Genomic DNA, 12,364 nt, shown 5'->3' on the forward strand with positions numbered 1-12,364 from the left:
CCAATGTAAGACAACGCTAATGTTCCCTGATCTTCTAACTGAATACTGTGTTGAGCAACTAATATTTTATCATCAGTTCGAGCAGTACAATCTGACCTCAAAGTCATTATTCCTTGTTCAGGTAAATCTATTATCTCTATTTTTGAATTGGTACACTGAATTCTAGCCTTAGAATTGTTTTGAACTTTAAAAAGCCAACTACTTTTCTTTTCCAACTCAACCCAATATGACTTACTCTCAACAATCGATTTATACCTGCAGTTCGATGCCTTAATTGGTTTGAGAGGTTTAATCTCACAACTATTGTCGTTAGCACTACTCCAAGGCCAACTTCCCTCGCAAACTCTTTTATTCGACTGCCACCTTTGACATTTATTAATAGTAGATTCTGCCATAAGATGATATGCATCGATCTAAAAATTATAAATTAAGTACTGAGAATCTACGTGAACTGTAATCATGCGGTCGTCCAGTTTTACCGGAACTGGGATAATTTTATAAAGTACTGAAGCATGTCTACCAAACAATGGTATTTTGCCATTAATTATTAATTTTTTATCCACAAATAAACCTCTAGCCGTCAATAATGTATAAATCTCCTTTAATTCTGTGCCTGTTCTTTTCCCTCGCAAGACTAAATTTTCAGACAAACTGTCTTTTATTCTGGAAATTTCACTTTTTAGCTGACTAGGTCTTAATACGAGGTGTGTTCAAAAAGTAAGGTGACTTTTCAAATTTCGCGGGCAACATATTTTCGATTATCGATTTTTTTGTTTTGTTATATTGGTACACTCTTCCCTAACATCTGTACCAAGTTTCAATGGAACATCCTCTTTTGTTTGGTTGTGAGAGGCGTAAAGTTACAAGTTATTTTGCGAGCTCGGCGATTTTTTGCTATCGAAAAATATGGATCAAAGGATTTGCATCAAATTTTGTGTAAAAAATAAAATTAAGTGCTCTGAAACACTTGAAATGTTGACAGTGGCATACGGTGAAACTGTTCTGAGTAAAAAAAATGTGTACAAGTGGTACAAACTCTTCCAAGATGGCCGGGAAGATGCCAATGACCAGCCTCGCTCTGGACGCCCAAGCACGTCAACAACTGATGAAAACGTTCAAACAGTGACGAAAATTGTTTTGGAAAATCGTCGAATCACTATCAGAGAAGTTGCTGAAGATGTCGGTATATCGCTTGGCTCGTGCCATGAAATTTTTTCAAACGTTTTGGGTATGAGTCGTGTGTCAGCGAAGTTTGTTCCGAAATTGCTGAATTTTGACCAAAAGAACCGTCGCATGAGCATCGCTCAAGAGCTGTTGAATGACGTCAACGACGACCCAGATTTACTCAAAAGGGTCATAACTGGTGTCGAATCATGGGTATATGGTTATGATATCGAAACCAAAGCCCAATCGTCCCAATGGAAGAGCCCAGGCGAGCCAAGACCGAAAAAAGCACGCCAAGTTCGATCAAATGTCAAAGTTTTGATCACTGTTTTCTTCGATTACCATGGCGTGGTGCATCAGGAGTTCTTACCATATGGTCGTACGGTCAATAAACAGTATTATCTGGAAGTTATGCGCCGTTTGCGAGAAGCAATACGAAAGAAACGTCCAGAATTGTGGAAAAACAATTCATGGCTTTTGCATCACGATAATGCCCCTGCTCACTCATCTTTGCTTGTGAGAGATTTTTGGCCAAAAACAACACCACAATAATGCCTCAGCCACCATATTCACCGGATTTGGCCCCATGTGACTTTTTCTTGTTCCCAAAACTGAAGAGACCTATGAAAGGACGGAGATTTGCAACGATTGAAGAGATAAAGACTGCATCGCTGCAAGAGCTCAAGGCTATACCGAAAAGTGCTTATGGGAAGTGCTTTGAGGATTGGAAAAACCGTTGGCATAAGTGTATTGTATCTGAGGGGGATTACTTTGAAGGGGACAACATAAATATTGATAAATAAATTAATAGTTTTTCTTGAAAATACAAAGTCACCTTACTTTTTGAACACACCTCGTATGTTTGTATTAAGTCGGCCATGATTTATGTCTATTAAGAGGCTTATGATACTATATTGAATTTTCTCGCATTCATCTATAATGTTACTTAGCTGTTTGGTTATCATAAAAAAGTTGATAGACTCTTTGTACACATAATATGATTCTTGCAATACCGCCGTCATATTCTTAATTCTTTCGTTCATTCCTTTAAAATTTGAGTTAACTTCATCCGTCGTTTTTCTTTAAAATGTTAGTCGTCGAATCGACTAAGGAAGTTTGTTTCCTACTTAACTCGTTAAGGCTATGCTGATTGCTTAATAAGTTTTTATATTATCCTCCATTTGTATCCTGTCGTTTTCATCCATTATTCCAAATAGAATGTGATAAAGCGATCCCATAAAACCAAATGGAGCACGTTTACTTCTTGATTTTCCCTGAGCCATAAAACGTTTATTATTTTCTTCTATGTCTAAGATCTGTCTTTCCGTGTTACTCAGAACTAAAAGGCATTGATCCTCAAAACTATGAAGTCGTTCGCAAATTACCCTCATTTTTGGTATTAATTCTTTACCTTTTTTAAGCATTTCGAAGTAAACGTCCATATTATAAAATATTATTAAATTCCAAGAGGAGGCTACAATTTCAACATCCCCCATTGGGTCTAAATATATTGCCGAAGTCTTATTTATCTACTCTATTGCATACCTTGGCTGATCAACCCTAGCTGATGCATTAGCAAATTGGCAGAATATAAATAATAACATGGCCATTACAAAACCAAGTTTTGAAATCTTTGATGTACCTCTTGTTTGTCTTTTCGGTTTTGTCTCTTCGGGATCAGATTCCATTTTATCTACAGACTTTATTCCGTCTAAGGGACAAACTTTGCTTATCGGTCTAGTGATAAATCCATCTTGTAATTTTACTTCTACCACTCTAACCTTTTCGTCTTTACCTTTATGGACTTTTTCTACCTTTCCCATTGGCCACCTGGCTGGATGACTGTTCTCATCCTTCAACAAAACAATTTGTCCGTTCTCTATATTTGGACTTTCCCTCTTCCATTTGTTTCTCTGTTGTAAAGTATGCAAATACTCCTCTTTCCATTTAACCCAGAAGTCTCTTCTAATTTTTTGGATTAATTTCCACCTATCTAAATTACCAATTTTCTCGTTTTCAATTGGTTCAACAATCTCTAACGGTGGTCTACCAATCAAGAAATGACCTGGAGTTAATACTTCATGTTGATCCATTTCATTCTCAGAAGTATACAACGGTCTTGAATTCAGGCATGCTTCTATTTGATATAAAAGTGTTGATATCTCTTCGTATGTCAGACTATTTTCCCCTATTACCCGTTTCAAATGGTGCTTCATGGATTTAACTCCAGATTCCCAAATACCTCCGAAGTGAGGTCCTGCCGGGGGAATAAAATGCCAATCAATTCTATCTTTTTCAAGCTGCGCGGCAATCAATGTGTTTTCTTTGATTGCTTTAACGAACTCTTGATCCAACTTTCTTGAAGCTCCTACGAAATTTGTTCCGTTATCTGAATAGATATTGGCAACTTTTCCTCTTCTAGCGATAAATCTTCTTAGGGCTTCTAGAAATGCATCCGAGGTTAAATCACTTACCATTTCTAGATGAATGGCCTTGGTAGCCATACACACAAATACGGCAATGTATCCCTTATATGTTTTTAGCCCACGATTCTTGGAACATTTAACAAAATAAGGACCTGCGTAATCTATCCCAGTATTTAAGAATGGGTACGACATTGTAACTCTGTATTTAGGCAGATTGCCCATTATTTGTTGAGCAGTATTTTGTCTGTACCTAGCACACTTGACACATTCTCTCAAATACTTATATAAGGAATTCTTTAGCCCGAAAATCCAATATTTCCTTTGGATATAATTTCGCATTAAGTTTATCCCTCCATGCAAAGTTTCTTTATGGGCCTTTTGGATCAATAAATTTGATAAATGGCACTTGTGTGAGTTCTGTAGTCTCCCTCCTACTCGAAGTATACCATCCTTATCTAAAAATGGATTCAACGACAATATCCTATTACTTGTCTTAATTTCTTTTTTGTTTCCAGGCATTTTATCTCTAGACTGAATTGATATTCTTGCTGTTTTTTAATAACGATCTTTTCAGCTCTATTCAGCTCCTTTACCGATAGAAAAGAAGGAAAAGATTCTTTCTTAATTTTTGATCGAATGAATCTATTTAAATATGCTATTATTCGTATAATTTTTTCAATGCTGGAAAACTTCTCCAATAATTTGTAAATGGGGTCATCGGTTTTGTTATTTAGAATAGAATTTACCAAAACCACATCTTCTTTGGATTGCTGTCGCGGCCAATGCTCCTTTGGCTCAGATAGCCATTTCGGACCTTTCCCCCACTCTTGATGATAAATCTGCAGGATTTTCTTCAGACTTCACATGGTTCCATTCGGTATTAGTTAGTTTTCGAATGTCATCCGTTCTTCGTCTAATATGGATAATAATGGATTCATTTATTCGTTTGATCAATTCACTAAGCAAGTGAGCTGCACATAACTCTAGCTTGGGAATAGTTTTTCTATTTTTAATTGGATTAATTCTACTTTTGCTGGCTACTATGTTTACACAATTCCCTACTTTAGCATATACCACTGCTGCATATGCCTTTTCGGAAGCGTCAGCAAATCCATGAAGCTGTATTATTGAACTATTTTTTGAACTAATCCATCTTGGGATTCGAATCTCTTCTAAAAGCAATAAATTTTCCTTAAAATTTACCCAAAAATCTTTATCTTCCTTGGATAATTCTTGATCCCATTCACTCTTATTTATACATAGTTTTTGAATAAAAAGTTTTCCTAAAATAGTTACAGGAGCCAGCCATCCCAAAGGGTCATATATTTTTGATAATGTTGATAGCTCTATCCTTTTGTTGATGTTTTTCGAGACCCCGCAATTTACTTTGAATTTAAATAAATCTTTCTGCGGTTCCCATTGAAGCCCCAGGGTTTTTCGCTTTCATTTTCCACAAGAGTGAGAACCTTGTTATCTCCTGTATCTTCTAAAGTTTCCATTATTTTTGAACTGTTCGATATCCATTTTCTTAAATTCATTCCCACATTTTGTAATCCTTGAGAAATTTAATTAAATTATTGGCCTTTTCTATAGAGTCAGCCCCAGTCATTAGGTCATCCATATAAAAATCATTCCTAATTATCTCACTTACATCTTTGTTTTTGCATTTATCAGCAATATCTACTAGAATTCTAGTAGCTAAATATGGTGCAGATGCTGTACCATATGTGACTGTTGTCAATTTATAATTTTAAATTTTTTCATCTGGAGAATCTCTCCATAAAATATATTGATACTGTTGATCATTATCATTAATATTTATCTGACGATACATTTTTTCAACGTCCGCAGATACTACATATTCCCATTTTCGCCATTTAATGATAATGTCAAAAATATCTTTTTGAACTCGAAGACCAACCCACATTATGTCGTTCAAACTTTTATTATTAGTTGCTTTTGCTGAAGCGTCAAAAACAACTCTTAATTTGGTCGTCAGGCTTGAATCTCTAATTACTGCCTGGTGAGGTAAAAAGTATTTTTCTTCTCCCTGCACTTTGACCATGTGACCTAAATCCATATATTCATGCATGAATTTAGCATAGTCTAACCTTAGTTTTTCATTTCTATTTAATTTTTTCTCAAGATTCATGAAACGAGCCATTGCTTGTTTCTTTGAATCTCCTAAGGTGACATCATCTTTAAAGGGCACAATGTATCGACCATCTGAACCTTTTTTTCTAGTTTTTATGAAATAATTCTCACATATTTCAGATTCGATATCATTTTTGTCCTCTTCCTCAACTTCCCAATACCGATCCATATCTTTTAATTCGATGGTGGTTGCTACAATTGTCTTCTTACCTTTGGATTTTTTGCACCCAGAGACAATCCACCCGAAATCGGTTTTTTGACCGAGGAGGCCATTAATTTTGACCACTCCATTCTGCAGAATGTGAGTGTATAGATCTGCCCCACTTATCAGATCTACACGACCCGGCTTATTAAAGTCTGGGTCAGCCAAATTGTACTTATCCCACTTTGTTTTGTCAACATTAACTGTGTTGACTGGGAGAGACATCATAAGTTTTGGAAGTATAAGTGCTTAAACTCTTATCGTTTTTTGGAAATTATTTTGTTTAATTGAAAGATTTACCTTGTGCTTCGAGATGCACTTTCCCGTGGACGATACTCCACTGATCTCTGTTTGAGACCGAATTTTGGGCAATTTCAGAATCTGCGCAGATTCTTCTGAAATTATTGTGCTTTGAGAACCACTGTCGATCAAAGCTCTAAAATTTTCGAAAACTCCCTCAGAGGTTTGAATTTGAATGCGTGCTGTAGCTAGCAACGCTTGTTCCGATGTCATACACGAGTTTACTTTATTTTCATTCGTTTTTTCAACTTTTTGGTCTGTTTTAGACTTGACATAAATGTGTAGCATACTATGGTGATTTTTCTTACAAATCGAACATGAAATGTCACTTTGACATTTCTTACTATATGTTTAAGGCATTTAAAACACAAATGTGCCTTTTTTACTTTTTCCATCCGTTCAGATAGATTCAAAGCCTTAAATTTTTGACACTGTAATATCAAATGTCCCGTACTTTTGCACATCGGACAACTGTTAGTAGACAACTCTTTCATATTGCTACTGAACACTTTTTTAACAGGTTTTTCATCCTGAACTGAGCTAATCGAACTGAGTCGTTGCTCTAAAAATTGAATTTCTTTAGTTTTTTTAACATGGCTCTCATATAGTTGTAGAGCTTCTTTGTTAAATTTTCTTATTATTATGTGTGCAAAAACTATATCAACCTCGTCAGAAATTTGTGCCTTTAATTTTATCATGTGAATTGACTCATTAATTGTGTCAATAAACATTCTTAATTGCCGCACTGATTCCACATTTAGATTTTGGAGATCAAGAAGGCGATTAATCTGATCGGAAAAAATTTTCCTCTTATTTTCATACCGCTTGGTTAACAATTCCCAAGCGGCCTCATAGTTTTCACCTGATCCCAACAATAAGTGAGAAACCACATTCCTGGCTTCTCCCTTTAGTGAGATTTTAAGGTAATTAAATTTTAAGGAAGGACTGAGATCTTCCCTTAAATGTATGAGTTCATTAAATAACTCATAAAATAGGTCCCAATCTTTGGAATCTCCATAAAATGTGGGTACCTGAATTTTAGGTAGCGTTGGCAAATCATCAATTTATGATTTCCTCGAGTTTTTTTTCTCATATCTTTGGTCACCATGGAAATATCGAATGCTAATTCTTCAAATATATCATCATACCTTTTTAATCGTGACGTCCGTAGTGTTTCCCTGCTTTAAAAGAACTAGCTTATCCCAATAAAAATTTATCTTCCCAATCCTAATTTCAAAAGTTTTAATTTTATCGTTTTGAATGTCCTCAAATGTGTCTTTTAAATACCTTTCTAACTGCTCAATCGCTATATCTAACTGGCTTTCGCAGCTTACATTTGATTCTATTTTCTGCTCGTTTGCCATTAATTTTCCCTCGGACTTATCAGAATCAGCTAACACTCTATCTATTCTTACTTTAATTCTATTAAAAATCGAGAGCATTTCTTCATAATGACTCTTTACAAAGTAGTCATGGTCGACTACTCCAATATGTACCAGAGCTTTATGGTTTTGGATGCACTCGGCTTTCAGCTCATCAAATTTCTTCAAATATTCAAATGATAAGCTTGGGAGAACTTCCAGCGCCGTAAGGGCGTTGGTAATCTCCACCTGCCTTTTTATAAGTGCGATAGTTTGATCGGACAACATTTTTGCTATGTACTTTTTATACTACAAAAAATTATATTAACCGACTTAAATTACCGACAACTTATATAATAATTTTATAATATATATAATATTTTTAATTTTCAATTATTTAATTATGAATAATAGGACTTATCTGATCCTATTTAATTTTTTATGGTTGCCGCTGCTGTCGTCGCTGCTGACTCTATAATGTTCGCTGTTTTTTCCGTTGTCGATTAAAGTTGACTTTGGTAGATGCTGTCCTCGATATTGTAGTTGTAGTCGTAGACGTGCTGAAGTCCTTGAAGTCCTGGCGTCCTTGTATGCAGGTTAGGTGTTTTATAGATGATTTACGATCTTTTTTTTTTTTTTTGAGTTTTTATATTGGGAGTCACTTATTTTTGGGGTCACTTTGGGGTCACTTTGATATTATTATACTCGTTATTTTTCCAATAAATTTGGGAGTCACTTTTTTATTATTATTCCCGTTATTTTTTCAATGAATTTGGGAGTCACTTTTTCGATGTCGGCCTCGAATACGCCTGATTTTATTAAATCACTTTTTCGATGTTTGAAGGCCTCGAAAACGCCAAAAATAATAATTGCTCGATGGCAAAATTATTTTTATTTTGTAATTTGTCGATTTCTCGACCACTTTCACAACAAACTTGGACTTTTTTGTTGCAATACTATAGTTGAATTAATTTTTTATTATATCAGAAAAGATTGTTTTATATCTTTTTGATTTTTATAAATTTTTCACTCTGTTTCTTACCACTGGTGGGGGATAACAAGAGTCAACTATTCATTAACACCTTAAACAAAAACTGCAAGTGTTACAGATTTTATTTTTTAGGTGCTGGCCTAAGTTCTGAGTCTCTTACCACTGGTGGGGGAAAACTGCAGAGTTGTCGAAGGACCAAAATGAAAGGGATGAATTAATAAAACAACCTTTTCCGTTGAGTTCTGTATTAAAACTGAATTTTATTTTCTAAGTCCCTGCTTAGGAAACTAACATGACATTCTTATTCTGGTCTTATCTGTGGCCTACGCAGAGGCCGCGTCTGCCTGCGCGAGAGAGTTATCATTTGACCCCCACACAGGAACCTTTGGCGCAGTGTGAGAAGCATCTCAAGTGATTATCTTCGGTTTGGCTCAAGTGGCCTGCACTTACAGATTACAAGTGCTAGCACCGCTCCCCTGTAGGGTCTACAATTACAGATCATAGTTTATGGCTCTGGATCGATTTACAACTGTCACATGACATGCACAGAGCTCATAGAGTATTATATTTTATTTTTATTAGTGTTCGTCTGAACAAGCATGAAGATTCTTGAGGTACCTACGCAGCACAAGTTAATACAGCATCCTGCCACGCCCACTATAAAGCCCACAAACCGCGAAAAACTAAAATTGCTGAAATCTAAGGAGCTATTAGAGCTAGAAACTTCAAATTTAGTTTATATAATCTTTAGATGGCAGCGCATCTTATAGCGGCAACACCCACCCATACGCCCACAAGGCTTAAAAGACAGTTTCCCATTTTCTAGAAAAGCTGATATTTCGGCCACTATAAGAGATAGAAAGTTCGGATTAAGCATGTAGGTTTTTATGATGCATGCACAAAATGCAAATTGTTTTTTTTTCATCTAACCATTCCCACCTTAACGCCGACAATACCCGGAAAACCAAAAATGCAAAAATCTCGGGGCCTATAAGAAATGCCTGAAACATGGCACGAGTTTTCAACCGGCCCCGCCCACTCTAACGCCCACAAACCGCGGAAAACTGGCGTCTATAATATTATTATGAATGCCTTCGTTTGACCTTATGAAACTTATTTCTGTTAATATCTATCGATTTACAGAATCAGAACATTATTTCGCTATTTATAAAGAAATTTAGGTTATAAGGCCTCACATGGGCAAGGACGTGCTGATAGTGACTCAACATGCATTCTCTCACAATTTCCACTAGCAAAATGAATATTGTAAAATTATGTAAAACAGTATCGGGTAACTTACAGTCGCGGCACTTGACTATAGCGTTTTGTTTTGTTTAATTTGTTCTTTATTTGTCTCGAAAAATTTTTATTTTTCTTTATTTTTGGAATTTGGTATTTAATTCCGTTTGTTCTTCATTTGTTTTTATTAGTTGGTCTTGTTTGAACTTCACTTGCTCCCAATCATTAAAGTCGGGTGTACCTGCAACAACTTTTATTTATATTTCCTTTGGATATAATTTCGCATTAAGTTTATCCCTCCATGCAAAGTTTCTTTATGGGCCTTTTGGATCAATAAATTTGATAAATGGCACTTGTGTAAAATAATTGGATGCTTTACTTCAAATTCTGCATTGGAGTTCTGTAGTCTCCCTCCTACTCGAAGTATACCATCCTTATCTAAAAATGGATTCAACGACAATATCCTATTACTTGTCTTAATTTCTTTTTTTGTTTCCAGGCATTTTATCTCTAGACTGAATTGATATTCTTGCTGTTTTTTAATAACGATCTTTTCAGCTCTATTCAGCTCCTTTACCGATAGAAAAGAAGGAAGAGATTCTTTCTTAATTTTTGATCGAATGAATCTATTTAAATATGCTATTATTCGTATAATTTTTTCAATGCTGGAAAACTTCTCCAATAATTTGTAAATGGGGTCATCGGTTTTGTTATTTAGAATAGAATTTACCAAAACCACATCTTCTTTGGATTGCTGTCGCGGCCAATGCTCCTTTGGCTCAGATAGCCATTTTGGACCTTTCCCCCACTCTTGATGATAAATCTGCAGGATTTTCTTCAGACTTCACATGGTTCCATTCGGTATTAGTTAGTTTTCGAATGTCATCCGTTCTTCGTCTAATATGGATAATAATGGATTCATTTATTCGTTTGATCAATTCACTAAGCAAGTGAGCTGCACATAACTCTAGCTTGGGAATAGTTTTTCTATTTTTAATTGGATTAATTCTACTTTTGCTGGCTACTATGTTTACACAATTCCCTACTTTAGCATATACCACTGCTGCATATGCCTTTTCGGAAGCGTCAGCAAATCCATGAAGCTGTATTATTGAACTATTTTTGAACTAATCCATCTTGGGATTCGAATCTCTTCTAAAAGCAATAAATTTTCCTTAAAATTTACCCAAAAATCTTTATCTTCCTTGGATAATTCTTGATCCCATTCACTCTTATTTATCCATAGTTTTTGAATAAAAAGTTTTCCTAAAATAGTTACAGGAACCAGCCATCCCAAAGGGTCATATATTTTTGATAATGTTGATAGCTCTATCCTTTTGTTGATGTTTTTCGAGACCCCGCAATTTAGAAGAGTGAGAACCTTGTTATCTCCTGTATCTTCTAAAGTTTCCATTATTTTTGAACTGTTCGATATCCATTTTCTTAAATTCATTCCCACATTTTGTAATCCTTGAGAAATCAATTTAATTATTGGCCTCTTCTATAGAGTCAGCCCCAGTCATTAGGTCATCCATATAAAAATCATTCCTAATTATCTCACTTACATCTTTGTTTTTGCATTTATCAGCAATATCTACTAGAATTCTAGTAGCTAAATATGGTGCAGATGCTGTACCATATGTGACTGTTGTCAATTTATAATTTTAAATTTTTTCATCTGGAGAATCTCTCCATAAAATATATTGATACTGTTGATCATTATCATTAATATTTATCTGACGATACATTTTTTCAACGTCCGCAGATACTACATATTCCCATTTTCGCCATTTAATGATAATGTCAAAAATATCTTTTTGAACTCGAAGACCAACCCACATTATGTCGTTCAAACTTTTATTATTAGTTGCTTTTGCTGAAGCGTCAAAAACAACTCTTAATTTGGTCGTCAGGCTTGAATCTCTAATTACTGCCTGGTGAGGTAAAAAGTATTTTCCTTCTCCCTGCACTTTGACCATGTGACCTAAATCCATATATTCATGCATGAATTTAGCATAGTCTAACCTTAGTTTTTCATTTCTATTTAATTTTTTCTCAAGATTCATGAAACGAGCCATTGCTTGTTTCTTTGAATCTCCTAAGGTGACATCATCTTTAAATGGCACAATGTATCGACCATCTGAACCTTTTTTTCTAGTTTTTATGAAATAATTCTCACATATTTCAGATTCGATATCATTTTTGTCCTCTTCCTCAACTTCCCAATACCGATCCATATCTTTTAATTCGATGGTGGTTGCTACAATTGTCTTCTTACCTTTGGATTTTTTGCACCCAGAGACAATCCACCCGAAATCGGTTTTTTGACCGAGGAGGCCATTAATTTTTGACCACTCCATTCTGCAGAATGTGAGTGTATAGATCTGCCCCACTTATCAGATCTACACGACCCGGCTTATTAAAGTCTGGGTCAGCCAAATTGTACTTATCCCACTTTGTTTTGTCAACATTAACTGTGTTGACTGGGAGAGACATCATAAGTTTTGGAAGTATAAGTGCTTAAACT

The sequence above is a fragment of the Drosophila eugracilis genome, unplaced genomic scaffold (genome assembly GCF_018153835.1).
Source record: "Drosophila eugracilis isolate 14026-0451.02 unplaced genomic scaffold, ASM1815383v1 contig_1966, whole genome shotgun sequence".
NCBI classification, from domain to species: Eukaryota; Metazoa; Arthropoda; class Insecta; order Diptera; family Drosophilidae; genus Drosophila; species Drosophila eugracilis.